Here is a 14267-nt window from a genome sequence, read left to right on the forward strand (position 1 = left end):
AACCATCATTAACTATTTCAGTGGTTTCTTTCTTTCTTTTCTTTCTTTCTTGCTTGCTTGCTTTCTTTCTCTCTCTCTCTTTTTTTTTTTTTTTTTTGTGGCAACCCTCTAATACCACCCAACTTGGTTAGGACACCCATGTTCCCACTCCATCCTTAACCTATCACTCTTCTAAATCTAAGTATGGTTAAAACATACTTAGACACACCAAAAGAACATATAAAAGTCCTAGACATAGTGGAAGAATTATGTCCAAGTAGAGCCACAACTCTAACTTCAGGACATTACCCCCTGGCTATTCCCACATTGTCACAAACTCATACATCTAAAATCAAAAACAGCATTCTTCTCCAAAAACTAATTCCTCCTCCCAACCTCACTATTTCTGAAAACCAGCATTTTCTTGGTCTTCAAACTGAACATCTGACATCTTTGATTCTCTTGTCTCTCTCATCACCCATATCTAATCTATCACTAAATCCTAGAGATTCCTTTCTTCCACCTCTGCTCTGTTTGTAAAGCTACTAGTCTCCAGTCCTCATGGTCTCAAATGGATTGCTGTGAAACTCTCATAACTGCTTGCCTCATTTGACCCTCTGACATATTCTAGGCGCCAATGTCAGATATACCGTCTCCAAACTCCACCCTGCAAATAGCACTTCTTTTCTCATAACCATCAGCCATGTTTCACTGACAAAAGCAAGTTCACAATTAAGCGTTAGCATTCTCCAATCTGGCCTCCACCTACCTATCTGACCTCTCTCACAATTATCCTTCACAGACTCTCCTCTCCAACAAAACTGCTGGAAGCACTAACCCTCTCATGGAGAGCATAAGTTCCCCAAGGGGATTTCAGGGGATCTCTGAGGTCAAAATTATTTTCATGATACTAAGATGTTGTTTATAGTCTTTTTCACTGAGTTGACATTTAACTGATAGGATGCAAAAAATACATATAAAATTGCTGGCATCTCAGCACACAGCAAGAAAATGGCACAAATTATACTAGTAATTACTGCATTCCCTAACACTACATACTCCTACTAAAACCAATGCCAGTTTCACCTAAGAATGTCCTTGTTGAAGGAGTAAAAATTATTAATTTTATTAAATCTCAACCCTCGTATATACTTCTTTAAGGTAATTACGCATAGAGCACTTCTGCTGCATAGAAAAGCATGATTGTTGTTTCAAGAAAAAGCACGTGGAACCAGCACTCTTTTTACTTGACAGAACCACTGACAGACAAACTGTGGTTATTCGAACTTGGGTACCTGGCAGGCATTTTCTCAAAACAAATGAGGTGAGCCTGTCACTTCAAGGAAAACAACTGACAGTATTTGTTGCCAATGACAAAATGTGAGCCTTCAAGCAAAAACTAGAATTTTGGAAAAACCCGTATCCACCACTGAGAGCTTGACAGCTTCCCAATAATTAACGACTTTTCTGATGAGATGAGTGGTAAGATTAACAAATGTAATGTTTTTACATTGTATAATGAAATGTGTCAACATTTGGAAGATCTTCATAACTCATTGAACCAACATTTTCCAAATTGCCAATGCATGATGTTACAAAATTATGTATGACAGACCAATGGATTTTAATACAACACAGGACGAAAAAGTTTACTATTGTGGTTTCAGATTCTACGTTGTAACTAACCTTTAAGAAACTACCAATCACCAAGTTTTGGTGTAACATCAAAAAAAGAAAATCCAGGGCTTCCCTGGTGGCGCAGTGGTTGAGAGTCCGCCTGCCGATGCAGGGGACGCGGGTTCGTGCCCCGGTCCGGGGGGATCCCGCATGCCGCGGAGCGGCTGGGCCCGTGAGCCATGGCTGCTGAGCCAGCGCGTCCGGAGCCTGTGTTCCGCAACGGGAGAGGCCACAGCAGTGAGAGGCCCGCGTACCGCAAAAAAAAAAAAAAAAAAAAAAAAAAAAAAAAAAAAAAAAAAAAAAAAAAAAAAAAAAAAAGAAAATCCATAATTGCCTGAAAAGGCTATTTCTGCCTACATATCTGTAAGAGGTAGGAAGGATTTTCTCCATCTACTTTAATCAAAACAATTTACTAAGACACACTAAAGGTAGAAGCAGATAAGAGAATCCAGATGCCTTCAACTAAGCCATACACTAAAGAGATTTTCAAATAAATAAAACAATGATCACTTCTCTCATAAATTGTTGTTGGCTTTGGGGAAAAAATGGTTGTGCTTCACAAAACATCCTATTTTGTTAACATTAATGGGTTTCTTATTCTTTTTTAAATAAGTAACTTTTAAAAATACCTGTTTTAATTTCTAAATAAATAAACACTTATAGATATAATCCACATAAGCAAAGACCTTTGGGGTCTCAATAATTTTTAATTATTAATTAAAATTTTAATTTAATTTTTAATTAATAATTCTCAATAATTTTTGAAAGTGTAAAGAGGTCCCCAAGACCAAAAAGTTTGAGAACAGCACCTTAGAGCAAACTCTTCTTTTGATTTCTTCCAGTTTCTTTGTTCCGTATGCCCACTACTTCTTTATTTCTCCAAACCCCATCTGTCTTTCAATTTTGTCCTCTTCTTGTATCACAAGAGCCCTCCAGGTCAAGAAATACCTTATCCGGAACTTTATGACCCTGATCTGTTCTGCATACTTGGCAAAAATCTAGCCGGTACCAACTACTTATGTTTTGAGGTATGCTTATGTTATTCTTTTAACACAAGTATAAACCAGGCACTGTTTAACCTGTGTGCTCCGGATAAAGCAGTGAATAAAACAGACTGGACCCTTCCTCCTGTGGTTTACAGTCCGGTGTTACCACTCAGCGTGCAGTCAAGCACCAGACTTATGACAGAGCTTGCTAAAAATGCAGAATCTCAGGCCCTAGCCCAAACCTACTGAATCACAATCTACATTTCAACACGATCCCCGGGAGATTTTCCTGTACGTTAACTTTGAGAAGCGGAGGATTTATGCATCCTCTTAATTACTGGGAACTTCTTGAAGGTAAACTATTACCTTTAATTTGTTGCACTCCTAGTATAAATAATACAGTTTACCTATTATGCTAATCAGTCACTCAAACATGAGTACCCATCAAATGGAGTCATTTCTGGGGATTAAAGACAACAACAACAAAGGCAAAACAGCTTACACCCTGAAGAAGGTTTCAATCTCGTAGCAAAGATAAGACAATGAATATAATGACAGTTAACATTTCAAAAAATGCTTTCTGTGAGCCAGTTATTGTACCAAGGGCTTTAAGTAACAATTTTATAAGGTCGGTACTATTATTATTCCCACTTTAGAGATAAGAAACTTGGGACTCAGAGGTTAAGAAAGTGATGGAACTGGGATGAGTCAGAATGTTTGACTCTAAAGCCCAGAAAGTGGTAAGACAGAGATTTAAAATAATCTTGAGGAAGGAGCCTCTGAGTTCCTTGAATGAAAGCTTATGCCTCAATCTTGGAATCACCCAGAGAACTAGCTCAGTTCCTTGCACATACTAGGAACTCAGTAGACATTCATCAGCTGAAAGTATGTGAGTAGATTAAGGTTAACTTATCACCCTTACTAAAAAGTATCCTAAAAATAAACAGTCTAGACTTTACCAACCCAATAATGCTTAACTACATTGAAGATACAACGGACCTGAGATGAAAATGCTTCTCTCTGATACATTATACAGAGAGTCCATTCACTGACTCAGGGCTCTTATTCCATAGCATGTGGAGGGAAAAATAAACAAGAGACAGAGGGACAAGACATCGACTAAAAGGTGAAAGCCACTAGGGAACACTGAAAAGAAGCTGATGCTTTTTCCAGGGAAAGAAAGGAAGGGCAGGAGGTCATAGAATGTCTTCTTTGTCCATAGTAAGCAAAGGATGAAAGGAAATGTTGGTCAAAGGTCCCCCAAAGGACACATCCCTGGAGCAGAAACAGAAAAGTAGGAACTGAGGAGTAAGCCCATTACAAAGAAGTGTCCCTGGAGGCCTCCAATTACCAGGTATCTAACTCACCACCCTCAGCCCTTGAACTTCCTTTGCTACACCTCCCAAAACCATTTCCCAATGGTTTGGAGTTGGGGGTCATCTCCATTCTCCCACTTTCTGACAAAATCACATAGAACTATGACCACCTTTTCTTCTAGAACATGCTGAGAAAAGGTCCTACAGTTCTACTATTTCACTTTATGGGCCAGGCTTTTATGGGCCAGCCGTCTTGTATACCTAACCTTGACGTACACTACCATGTGTATGAGAAAAAAAGTGTCCTGGTAACAAAAAAATAACAGACCAAAATCAGCTTCCTAAACAAGCCACTTACAGGATGGAGATCTACCTTTATAATATCCTAGGTGTACCAATTCAGTACAGTTCTATATGAAGACTTCTGCAAATTATGCTGAGGAAGAAGAATGATCACCTAACAATGTCCTTAATGATATTAAAGAAGAATCCTTTCAAAGATTAAACTCAATCATATTCAAGAGTAAATCTATAGAAGGCAGAACAAAATGGGAAAAAAAAGAAAGCTCACGTAGTAGTAAATATCACCTCCTCTCTTAGATACTGACAACAATGTTTTAGAGCTGGAGTTATCCCGTCCTCTCACGTTCTGAACCCTTACACATGGAATGCTGACCACATATGATTTTCTAATAGTTAAATGATTCAATTTTCTAGTCAAATCTGTTCAAATAGGAAGATTTTATTTCACTGCTTTGAACCCAAGGGATCTGAAAGGGAAACACAATATAAAAATTATAAGGGTAATTGGTAACTACCCTCACATTTATGGAAGCAAACTGGGTGTATTAACTGAGCCAGACTTGAAGCACAAAATTTATGAACCACCTACAACCTAGCTTTTGAAAAGCTAATGTTTTCCCTCCTTTAACCAGATTAACAGATGGAGAACTCTGAGAAGTCATCTAAAGATGTCTTTGGAATTTTCAAGCATGTTTTGCTTAACAGTTCATGTCACACTTTATAATGCTACCAGAAGGCATGGGACTGAGACTAGGATGACTATGATTAAAAGAAGTCTGCAGGGGGCTTCCCAGGTGGCGCAGTGGTTGAGAGTCTGCCTGCTGATGCAGGGGACACGGGTTCGTGCCCCGGTCCAGGAAGATACCATATGCCGCGGAGCGGCTGGGCCCGTGGGCCATGGCCGCTGAGCCTGCGCGTCCAGAGCCTGTGCTCCGCATCGGGAGAGGCCACAACAGTGAGAGGCCCGCGTACCGCAAAACAAAAACAAAAACAAAACAAAAAGAAGTCTGCAGGTGCAAGCATGCTGCTACTATATAGCATTACAGTTGCATGCAGCTGTAACAGGCAAGACCAACCAAGCCTAGTTCTTTCTACTATAATACTTTCATGTGTGTGTGATGGCTGACACTTAGAGCAGGAATCCACAGGCCTAATGCCTTGAGCCCCCAGAAGGCAGGACCCATCTAAAGGGCTGCCGCTGACTGGGGCCTCCATGGCATTTGAGCCCAGTGTTATGAGATTTCTGGATTTAGAAAAGAAAGGGGAAACCCATATTTCTATGTAAAAGCTCCCAATTTCTAAGCATTGGCATCTAATTAAAAACATCATGTGCTAGACAAAACCTGTCTGCAGGCTTCCTGCGCACTCCCCAGCGCTGTGCATTTGTGATCTCTGAAACTTTCATGGCATCATATTGCCTTTGCATTGCCCTAAAGTTAGGGTCATAGTTTTTCTTTGATATTCTGCATAGCTCCTAAGAACATACTCTATGTTTGGTAAGCAATGTCTATTAAACAGAGGTAAGAAAAGCATGGCTGTTGCTAATATCCCTGTCTGTCTGTTTTTAAGCTTTGATCCAAAGGAATAACACCATCGCCATATTGCCAAGTTCCCTGAACCATCCTGTTCAGAACCGAGCCAGACTGCTAAATGTGAAGCTTTACCGTGTCTTTATCACATTTTCCTGCCCTTCCCATACTCATTCCCAATCTCAGTTGGGTTTATGGTTTCAGATTCACCAGTAACAGGTCCACACTAAGTTCCTTCATAGAAGAAGAATTTGGGTGAAGGCAACCAAAACTATCTCGAGGTCCTCTGCAGCAAACTCTATTCATTTGTCAATTCTGACAATATCTGCAAGTATTAACTTTCCTTCCTGAAAAATTTAAACATAAATTTTCTGCAAATATCCTTTCACATCTCCTCTGTGTTGCAGATATTAAGGAATTATCTACGAAGGTATTTGTACTGGGTTGAACAGTATTCCTCTAAAATTCATATCCACTCAGGGGCTTCCCTGGTGGCGCAGTGGATGAAAGTCTGCCTGCCGATGCAAGGGACACGGGTTCATGCCCTGGTCCAGGAAGATCCCATATGCCGCAGAGCGGCTAGGCCCGTGAGCCGTGGCCGCTGAGCCTGCATGTCTGGAGCCTGTGCTCTGTGATGGGAGAGGCCACAACAGTGAGAGGCCCGCGTACGGCAAAAAATAAATAAATAAAAATAATAATAAAATTCATATCCACTCAGAACCTCAGGATGTGATCTTATTTGGAAACATGGTCTTTGCAGATATAATTAGTTAAGGTGAGGTCGCAGTGGATTAGGGTGGGCCCTATATCCTACGACTGTTGTCCTTATAAGAAGGCCATGGGAAGACACAGGCAGAGACTGCAGTGATGCAGCTATAAGCCAAGGAATGCCAAGCATTGCCAGGACCCGCCAGAAGCCTAGAAGAGGCAAGGAAAGAGCCTTTAGAGGGTGAATAAGCCCACTGATAACTTGATTTCAAACTTCTAGCCTCCAGAACTGTGAGAATAAATTTCTTTGTTTTAAGCCTGTATGGTATGTTTTTTTTTATTTATTTATTTATTTTATTTATTTATTTTTGGCTGCACTGGGTCTTCGCTGCAGCTCGTGGGCTTTCCCTAGTTACGGCAAGCGGGGGCTACTCTTCACTGCCCACTGCGGTGGGCAGGCCTCTCATTGCGGTGGCTTCTCTTGTTGTGGAGCACGGGCTCTAGGCACGCTGGCTTCAGTTACTGTAGCATGCGGGCTCAGTAGCTGTGGCACACGGGCTTAGTTGCTCTGCGGCACGTGGGATCTTCCCAAACCAGAGCTCGAACCCACTTGCCCTGCATTGGCAGGCGGGCTCTCAACCACTGTGCCACCAGGGAAGGCTTAAAACAAAGTGTATGGTAATTTGTTGCAGCAGCCCTGAGAAACTAATATAACATCTAAACACCTTCTTCTCTTCTTTGCTTGTAAACTTACACTACCCAGGATCCGGGGGTGGGCTTTATCTTTCCGTACTTCCTGAGGCATGCCGTGTGAAATGGGACAAAGAACCCAGGGACGCATTTCAGATGGTGGGGACGTCTTCCATGGAGACAGGAAACTGTAGGTGAGCTATCTGAGGTCACAGACTGGTTCTAATTTAATTCTATGTCTGGGGCACCTAGCACAGTCCCCAGAGTAGACATTAAAAAAATAATTGGCATGAGTACATATATATGAATTAACAAACGAAAAAATGAATGGATGAATTAAAACAAAGCAATGGTGAACAAACCATTAAGTTTATTAACTTAAGGTTCTTTTGTGAGGACAGTGGGTCAGGGCAGAATGTTCATGATGAAATTTGACTAGAAAATTTCTGAAAGTGGCTGGTAGTATTTTTGTCTCTGTGATCCCACTGAGTCACAATCTTAGAGGCGACATGCCCTCCTCCAAGGAGGCATCACTAGTACTTCTGGGAGCACTTCACGCAGGACTACTGGAGGACTCCAACCAGTCATTTCCTAAGCAGCCACCCTCTGTCTCTGTCTACTCCCTCTCCCCAGAAGCCAAGCAACCTGCCAAACTAGGTTCTAAAATTTTTAATTTCAAGATGTCAGTAAAGCAGACATAAGAGTGGGGGAAAAAATCATGAATTACACTTCTTCAGTGATTAATTTAAAAAAAGAAAAGGACTCCTTACTTTTTTTTTTTTTCTTTTTCTTTTTGCGGTACGCAGGCCTCTCACTGTTGTGGCCTCTCCCGCTGCGGAGCACAGGCTGCAGACGCGCAGGCTCAGCGGCCATGGCTCACGGGCCCAGCCGCTCCATGGCATGTGGGATCTTCCCGGACAGGGGCACGAACCCGTATCCCCTGCATCGGCAGCCGGACTCTCTACCACTGCGCCACCAGGGAAGCCCAGGACTCCTTACTTTTTTAACAGCTCTGAAGGGCAATGATCTCCCCACATCTTCATCTGTTGAAAACTTATTTAATCTCCAGCACAGATAACTTCGATGCCTGAGCTTCCATATCCCAAAGTTTCTTCCTCCTCTAAGCTCTCCTTACCCCACAACATTCCACCATCTCATGGCTCCTTCCTGGTTCCATCTTGAATATATCAACGGTCTTGTGTTCACTACTAGACTGGTAGACTTCTTTTGCCACTCATAGCACTGTATTCAATTTTTTGTGTACCCTGAAGTACCCAGTATAATACATTATAATGGAAGGCAACCAAAACCTATCCTATCATTCAACTGAATATAAATTGTTTCTAGAACTTTCCAAAAATAATTAATTGAGCAAAATCATTTTCTTCCTTAAGTTCATGAGGTGAGATAAAAAATCTTTTTATACATCTTACTCCTGAGATACTAAAATCTGATTTGGAAATCACACCATCCATTCCAGAACTATGTGTTCAAGCTATTTTGGAAACATCTCACATCTGTCTTCTTGAATTCCTCCTGTCACATCAGGGAACGCTCAACTGAGAAGACAAGACAAGAAGGCTAGTGAATCACTAAAGGGTGTTTGAAAGATTAAAAGTAATTCAGCAGGACAAACCAACTGAACACTGGGTCTTTTCTATATCCTGGAATTTTTTTTTAAAGGGATGGGAGCTTTCAAAAAGCAATTTAAAAGTAATTCATGGTTGAAATTACCAAAATCCATTCCACATAAAATGAACATCTAGAAGACGTTTCGGAAAGTTAATAATATAAACTTATCCAAAGCTCTAACACTCTTAAGCTAGCTAAGGCCAGAAATAATTAGTGCTGCCAATTGTGTTGACAGAATTGGGTTTGTGCCTTGGCTTTTGCCCTCACCAGCTATCCAACTTGCAAAAGAGTTCCACTTTGCTTGCCTCAAGACTGGAAACCAATCAACTTAAGACAGCAAAGGATTCAAACTCTCGAGCAACATGGTTCACCTTACAATGCAAGGCAAAGTGTGAAGGTAAGTGAAAACAAAATGGTCCTTTTCCTTAACCCTGGCTATTCTGACTTGTAGACTTAAAAACTCAAACACAAAGAACGTTTGTGACACACTGAACTACTGGCCCCAACTCTTCGTCCCTCCCTGGAGCCTAGAATACAAATAAGAATCACCGTATCCAGGTGTTCTGAACAATTATTTTATACAAGTTGTGCTTACCTTTTCTATTTCTAAAGCTGTACTGATGTAGCAAACCTCAAAGTATGCATGTCTGTGGTCCAGCTCCAACTACCCAACCAGCAAACCGATAACATTTATGGAGCCTGTCACTATGTGTTACGTACTGTGTGAAGAGGTTCACATCCACACGTAATGAAGACTTAGCTCCTACTTTCATGGAGCTCCAAGTCTAAACAAAAACTTTCCAGTAAGGTTACAAACTGCTGAGAGGAATGTGATAACAGAGAACTGGAAATATTTCCTTGAGGTACAGAAAAAGGACTTTCAACAGCTCAGAGGGTCTAGAAAGGTTTCACAGAGAAGATGAAAATTGAGCTAAAACTCAATTGTTTACAGGAATGGAAAGGTTCTCTGAAATATGATTTTCTATCTTTCAGATTATCAGGATAATCTAGTTGACGTGGATAAAGTCTGATGTATTCAGCCACTGGTGCCACTAGCCTAGGTCTCAGAACTATGATACAGTGGAAAAGCGCTGGATGCTAGGTCCAAAGATCTTGGTTCAAGTCCCAGCATGGCCACCTGAGTGTGAGAGAGTATCACAAACAAGACCTGGCACCCAGAATTTCACTGTGCCTTCCCCAGAAATTTGTTAATCAGTATCCCCCCTCCACTGTGAGGCAATATCATCAATTAAGTTAAAAATATGTACCCAATATCAAAATCAGGCATTGATTAAAATATAATATTAAATGATTTACTCAACACATCAGGGCCATTTGAAGATATATGTAGATAGCTTTCATTTTTATTCAATTAGTCATTATTTATTTACTAAGTTTACCTGCTATATTTCAGGCACTGACAGCATAAAGATGAAGACAAACCAATCCCTGCCCTTAGAAGATGCAGAAAGTCCTAACCAAAATCAGAGCCCAACGTATGCAGACCAGGGGTGGAAAGGGGGGTGGGGTGGGATGAATTTGGAGACTGGGATTGACATATATACACCACTATGTATAAAATAGATAACTAATGAGAATCTGCTGTATAGCACAGGGAACACTACTCAATGCTCTGTGGTGACCTAAATGGGAAGGAAATCCAAAAAAGGGGATATATGTATTCATAAAGCTGATTCACTTCACTGTACAGCAGAAACTAACACAACACCGTAAAGCAACTACACTCCAATTAAAAAAAATTTTTTTAATATGTAATAAAATCAGAGCCCAAAATATAGGTAATCCGTAATTAAGAGAGAAGTAAACTTTTATCTCACTGCTGTACGGATAATGATTATCACTAATAATGATAAGCACTAATATTTATTAAGCTCTTGCTATATGCCAGACACTGTTCTAAGAGCTCTTCAAAGATGCTCTCACTTAATCTTCACAACAGATCTATGCTAAAACCCTACTAGCACCGCCATTTTACAGTTGAAAGGCTATGCAAATTGCCTACATGGAACCCAGCTGAGGTTTGAACTCAGGAAGTTGACTCTAGAGCCCATCCTCTCAATGATAAATTAATGCAGCATTGGGCCCACTGTTGCACCACCTAGATTTGATTTTCTCGGTGTATATTCTGCCTTTGTACACTTTAGTAATGAACCTAATTTTGAAATGGCTATTCCACAAGATCCACCCAGTTTCATACTTTGTATCTTCAATTTTATTAAGCCCCAAATTAAACCTAAGTTACCTGTTGCTATAAACTAGGTACCCTGGTAGTAAGTATCAGAATGTTGTGTCTTTCCAAAGTTTTCATGAAGCAAACATAAAACACCAGGTGATTAATGGAAAGACTACACACAACCTGACCAACCTATATTTAACTGAGCCATCATGCTTACCTGGGGCCACTGAGGGGACTGCATCTCTGGCAAAACCTGAACAGACTTAAGGTTCCCACTTTCAAGTACCAAAATGATGCAACACTTTCTTTTAGAATCCAGGTCAGAGCATTCTTTTGAACTTTTCTAAATTCCTATGAAACTCAGTAATTCCGCTGATGCTTCCCCGCCAGCCCCCGCTTCTACAAACCTCTTGCTTCTCAAAGGACAGACGACATAGGAGGAAAAGAGGAGAAACATATATACACGATTGACTGTGCAAAGAAGTTACTAACATGCCGACCTGGGCAATTCGGAAAGAAAGGGAAATAGAAAGTGGTCAATCTCTGGGCTGGGCAGTGCATTTTATTTTATAAATAGCATTTTATAAAAATATTTTATAACTTGGAAAGCGTGCCCCTAAGGTAGAAATGAGTCTATTTATTTTTCCAGGCTCCCCAAAGCACAGTCTACAATCCAAAGATAACTGGGTCAAGATTTAGTCATACAACATACACCACTGTGATGAATATTTGCTTAGCACACAGTGAATAAACAAGTATGTACACTTTGTATATATGTAAAATGGTGCTGCATACTAGTATCTTACAAAATACTTGCACTTATTTCTTTCAACAATTAGTATTTTGTGTTTATTTTACACATATATATAAAAACTCATATATACTATATAAAACATATATAATAATGACTTCACCATTGGAAGTGTTTAATTTAAATTGACTGTGGGACTTCCCTGGCAGTCCAGTGGTTAAGACTCCACACTCCCAATGGAGGGGGCATGGGTTTGATCCCTGATCGGGGAACTAAGATCCCACGTGCCACATGGTGTGCCAAAAAAAAAAAAAAAAAATTGACTGTGATCATTGTGAACACTAACAGTATGTTTCACTGGAAAGAGGAACTCAAAAAAAATACCAATGCTGAATAATCAATTATTTTATTTTACTCGCTAATTTATGTGATCTGTGTGATCATGAAGTAAAGAGGTGTCTTTTCAGTTGGAGTTCACAACTGGCTCTAAGGAAATTCCAAAAGAATTCCCAAATATTGTTAATATTCTGAGGCATTGCATTAAGCTGAAATAAAGATCCCGAAGTGATGATTTTGAAGGGATGGCTTCTAGCATTTGTAAAAAACTCAATCTCACAGCTTCAGAGAGTTGGGTCACAGCTAACACACTTTTTCAAGCACATCTGATTCAAAATGTCTATCCTTAGCTAGCCATTACGGGCCATCACCATACTGCCATCCTTACTCTAAAACTCAAGGTCTTCAAAAGCAACTTTAAGAATGAAAAATGAATGTATCCTCTCAACATGTCAGAAAACTCTAATCCAGTTCACATCACATGCCAAGCCCTGTAATGGGTTCTGTAGAGAAACCCCAGCAGCAAGTAACACCAGGACACCGAGCAAATGAGTGGTGAGCTGAGGGGACCCTGGAAAGGCCCCCTGGAGAGAGTGGCAGTGGACCAAGCCAGTGTACAGGTACAGTTTAAACTTGGTGCTCTTGGGACTTCCCTGGTGGTCCAGTGGTTAAGAATCTGCCTTCCAATGCAGGGAACACGGGTTCGATCCCTAGCCTGGGAACTAAGATCCCACATGCCGCGGGGCAACTAAGCCCGCACGCCCTGAAGCCCTCACGCCACAACTAGAGAGAAGCCTGCGCACCACGACAAAAGGTCCCGCATGCTGCAACTAAGACCTGATGCAGCCAAATAAATAAATAAGTAAAATAAAAAATATACTTGGTGCTCACCACCAGCCCTTTTTGACACCAGCACTCAGTAAGTGAAGGCGCCAGGGATAGAAATACCCTAAATACTCAGCAGCGAGGGAATCATTAAATAAATCATGGAGCTTGAAGAGGGTGGAACAGCATGCTTAATACTTAAATTCAGCCTGAGGTAGAAAAATGCTATATCCTGATACGAATTGATTTGCAAAATATATACTGTGGTGGAAAAAGCAAAGCATTTATAAAATATGTAATGTGTCAATTTTTTTCTTGTTTTAATTTTTACTGTGGAAATTTTTAAACATACAAAATGAGAGAGAACAGAATAATAAACCCTTATGTACCCACCTTTAACAAGGATCAGCTTATGGGCAAAATCCCATATACAATATTATAGTATAATATATTATATTATACTATAATATTTTAGTATGTATCTCTAAATGGTAAGGACTCTTTAAAAATATCATTATAAAATTTGGGTAAATTTTAATATTTACTATAAATGTGGGTACATGCCTAAAATGGTTTCTGAAAAAAAAAAAACTAAAAAAAAAAGTAGTGGTTGTCACTGGAAAAAAGGGGGCCAGAGTGAGGAACCGAGGAGACTTTACTGTTACTTAATACCTTTCAGTAAAATTAAAAATATAGCTACAAAAGGGAGCACAGGGCCTGGAAAAGCAGCAGAAAGGCTGCCACGACGTGAGGAAGACAGTGTGGCCTCAGTGGAGGGCGCTGAACACACGAGGTTGAGTTTGAATGTGAGACACTCAAGGAGCCATTTATATAGATTCAAACACTAGCAGGTGACAGTGTCCATCGGCTACAGGATATGAAGTCTCTAAATGTGAAAAGTAATAGAGAGTTGTGAACTCAGTGACATTACTATACATAATTACGATTCCAATAATGTGCAGATCCAGGCATTTCTGAGATGAAATGGGCTCATCTCAACCTCCCTACTGCCATATCCAGCTACAGGAGGCTGATAAAATCTATCATTTAAAGCACTCTGGTTTTAAAGGGCACTTCAAAACCACTTTTTTTGTTGTTTTTTTAAAACAAGTTAATGTCTTACTTTCTCCTCTTTTCCCATCTGTAGTCCTTGTAATTTCTCTGCCTTATAGGTGGGGAAAATGTCAGTTCCTTCCCTGGTGGTTCTATCTGTTACATCTGTATCACATTAACAGAGCCCTGGGATCCACCAGAGGCAGGGTTAGGTTAAAGAAATAAGCCTTTGTGAACGCTTGTTTACAGTGAATTCAGACACAATACAGTTCTCCAGTCTTTTAA

General features: G+C 40.3%; 1 protein-coding gene across 31 annotated transcripts in view; it reads right to left on the reverse strand.

The window, feature by feature from the left end:
• APBB2 (amyloid beta precursor protein binding family B member 2) overlaps window positions 1-14267 on the reverse strand; it is a 375701-nt gene that overhangs the window by 172997 nt on the left and 188437 nt on the right. The window lies entirely within an intron of this gene.

The sequence above is a fragment of the Phocoena sinus genome, chromosome 5, assembly GCF_008692025.1.
Source record: "Phocoena sinus isolate mPhoSin1 chromosome 5, mPhoSin1.pri, whole genome shotgun sequence".
NCBI lineage: Eukaryota > Metazoa > Chordata > Mammalia > Artiodactyla > Phocoenidae > Phocoena > Phocoena sinus.